This window comes from Elaeis guineensis, chromosome 5 (genome assembly GCF_000442705.2).
Source record: "Elaeis guineensis isolate ETL-2024a chromosome 5, EG11, whole genome shotgun sequence".
NCBI classification, from domain to species: domain Eukaryota; kingdom Viridiplantae; phylum Streptophyta; class Magnoliopsida; order Arecales; family Arecaceae; genus Elaeis; species Elaeis guineensis.
Window position 1 is genome coordinate 23472653 of NC_025997.2, and position 3650 is coordinate 23476302.

The following is a 3650-nucleotide window of genomic DNA, read 5'->3' on the forward strand; positions in this document are numbered from 1 at the left end:
GGTGACGTGAAGAAGTAGCGAGTCGAAGGGTGTGGGGAGCTGTGTGAGGGGACGAGCGTATGTAAAGTCGTGGGGGTGATGGGGATGGGGTTGGAGGGGCCATGGAAGGCGGTAGAGGACAAGGGCGGAGGAGCCACGGGGGGACAAATTGAGATGGAAGAGTCGTGGACTAGAGGTGCACGTAGAGAAGGAGAGGGGAAGGTTGGACAATAAATTTTGTGTGATTTTTTTTAGAAATAATTTTATCTAAAATTTTTATTATAATATTATAAAAAAAATAATAATTTGAATAGTCATTCTTTTTCAAAATAATTCAAATTATCTTTCATAAAATTATCTGAATTATCAAGATAATTTAAATTATTTTTTAAAAAATATATCAAATATAATAATATAAATTATTATATTAAATTATCACCAACCTGGATAGATCTTGGGCTACCAAACGGCCACCTATCATTCCAGGTTCCACACAGCTGTTTGTGAGAGGTCGAAGTGTCTGTGAGAGGTCGAAGTCGTGAACAGCCGAGTTCCAACCCCAGCCATTCCGAAATACCACACCTATTTTTTCCGTGTCCGGCCCACTCCTGGTCTTACATCAGACAGAAAAAACTCCAACGGCCCACGAATTATCCAATTATATATAACTAATGAATCAAAAGCTAAGTCACCCTTCCACCCTCCCCTCCCCTCCCTCCCTCCCCTCGTCCTTTCTTCTCTCTCCTGGTCAATCGCGGCGTCCTCCGTCCTCGACGCGTACCGGCGGTGACTTGATTTCATCGCCGCCATGAACTCCTACACCGAAAACAGATCCAACCGTGGCCCGTCCTCCTCCGCCTCCTCCGGCGTCTCCTTCAACTCCTACCAGTTCGACTTCGGCCTCGCTGCCGGCCGGAGCTCCGCCTCCCGGCCCCTCCGCGACCAGAAACCCAACCCCTCCCCCGCCCCGGCCTCCGCCGGCCCCCAGCCGACTCCCTCGTGGACCCACCAGTCCGCCCGGCCCTCGTGGACCCACCAGCCCGCCGCCGCCGCCTCTGCCTCCGCCGCCCCCAGATCTGGCCTCGCCAACCCTCCTCCCTCCATGGTCGGCGACATCTTCGGCAAGAGCTGGACCTCCGCCACCCCCACCCCCTCCTCCTCCCGCCTCCGGATCCTCGACAACAACCCCAATCTCTTCAGCGATCTCGTCGGATCCGCCATCGGCCAGGGCCGCTCCACTGCCGGCAACGTTCCCCTCAAGGCCGCCGCCCCCGGGAACGCCTTCTCCATGGGTAATTTGTCCGATTCCCTCCCCAAATCCACCAGCACCGCAGCCACAGCATCCACCACCTCCAATAACGCCCCGATGAGACCCTCCAGCTGGGGTTTGGCGGATAATCTCGGAAATTTCTCATCTTTGAATCAATCCGGCAGTAAGATCGGGAATCCAATGGGCGGCGGGCAACCGATGAAATCATCAGCTGGCGGGCCGCCGATGAATGCTAAAAAGGACCCCTTTGGATCATTGATGGACTTTGGATCGAATCCTTCTGCAAACCAACCGATGTCATCGGCCAAATCCTCCAAAACCTCCAGCAGTGGTAATGATGATTACTCTTTCGGGGCATTCGAGAATGTCAATTCAACAAAAATGGATGATTTTGGAATGCCAGCTCAGAGCTTTTCGGCTCCTCCACCATCACAAAAGCCTTCTCCGGCCAAAGGTGGGTCGGATCCGATGGATATGTTCTTCTCCTCGTCCGTCTCGTCTGCCCCTGCTGCAAGAGCTGCTTCGGAGGTACCAGGAAGCCAGCCATTTTCGGAGGTGAATGATTGGGATTTGGGTGCGGAGTTTGGGGACATGATGATGGTGGGATGACAACAGAGCTAGAGGGGCTCCCGCCACCTCCTGCCGGCGTCACACTTTCGGCAGCCAAAACTAAAGGATTGGAAAATTACAAGCAGGGGCAGTTCGCCGATGCTATCAAGTGGCTTTCTTGGGCAGCTGTGCTTCTAGAAAAATCTGGGGAAAATGATGCTACCACTGAGGTCTTGTCCTGCAGGGCATCTTGTTATAAGGAAGTTGGGGAGTATAAGAAGGCCATTGCTGATTGTTCAAAGGTATTAGGATGCTAAGAAGCGTGTTCTCTTCTTTCCCTTTATGGATTGTATTTGATAAAATTCAAACGGTCATTGGTTTGCAGGTATTGGAGCATGATAGCACCGATGTGTCTGTGCTGCTGCAACGTGCACTTTTGTACGAGAGCAGCGAAAAATATAGACTTGGTGCTGAAGATTTGAGGATGGTTCTGAAGATTGATCCCGGTAATCGTCTTGCAAGGAGTACCATTCACCGTCTGAATAAGTTGGCTGATTAGAGATCCTTTGGGCAATCTTGCCCTCGCTCATTGTTTTTATTCTTTAGACATAAAAATCAAGGTGTAGCTCTTACATTTGATTTTCTATTGGTTAATGGTTAGATGTGCGGAAACATTTACAATTCTTGATGTCTTAAAATATGGGTTGATGCGCTAAATTTTTTTGGAAGCTAAGGATGCTTTCACTTGTATGTCTGTGCTGCTGTATCAAACTTTTTAACTTTGACAGTTTAAAAATCATGCCCATGGCGTCAAATCTTATTACTATTGGTTAGTTTTCTGCACATAAATTGTCGTGCATGTGGGCTAATGCTATCTTGATATTCGTTCTAACATGCTCTTGAAATGTTGAACTGCTTTTATTTTTTTTTCCCTCATCATGGTGTCAGCTAGTTCAACGTTGTTTGCACTTCTTGGGTTTTCCCTTTTGTCGTGACAGTGTGTGTTGTGGGTCTCAAGCTGAAGCTACACCCACACCATTTTTTCTGAAATATCAGTTTTTTAGCATTCTTTAGATATAAGTCATGAACTCATGATAGTTGACGTATAAATCTTTTCAATTGCAATAGATATCTGACTTTCTTTTTTATGCGTTGATTGTTTTCTCCTGCTTGTGTGCATTAAATTTTATATATTTTTCGTGAAAAATATTCACTTGCCTTGATCAAAGACAGTATACCAAATATTTAATGGCTACCATTGTATGTTGCATGATGAGATGATACCATTCTTTATTTTGTTCTCTCCCTCCTGTTTCTTTCCCCTCCTCTAGTGACAATAGTATTCTGTTTTGTAACAATGTCATAAGTTTCAAACTCTGAGAAACCATAATTATGCATCATAATGTATGGATATACATGCAACTACATCTTCTGTTAGCCTGTAGAAGTTTCTATAACTGTGATTCTTGATACTTAGAAGAAATTAACATATGTGGAGTGAAATTCAAGGTGATATTAAAGAAGAAAGAACAGGGAAAAGATGCATCTAGTCTTGCAGCTAGATTGCCTGCCAGTTTCATAGCTGTTGCTGCTGGAATGCAGTTGATAACTTCAGACTTTTTGTGAAATGTTTGTCATAGCCATTTCCATTTCCCCTAGAAATTATTAAGATTTTTTCGAAAACTATAAACAACAATGCCCTCCTTACAATAAATTGAAGAAATCTGACGTTATATTTCATAAGAAGGGAATGGATAAATAGGGGTTCTGATCACACAGTTGATTTTGCAAAAGTTATGCTGCTGAGAAATCAAGATTAGTCCAGAGAAGCTCTCATCAAGTCTTTGATAAA

General features: G+C 45.5%; 1 pseudogene; it reads left to right on the plus strand.

Annotated features, from left to right (window-relative positions):
• Window positions 1-692: 692 nt before the first annotated feature.
• On the plus strand, window positions 693-2618 carry LOC140858119 (uncharacterized; annotated as a pseudogene).
• The last annotated feature ends 1032 nt before the right edge of the window (window positions 2619-3650 follow it).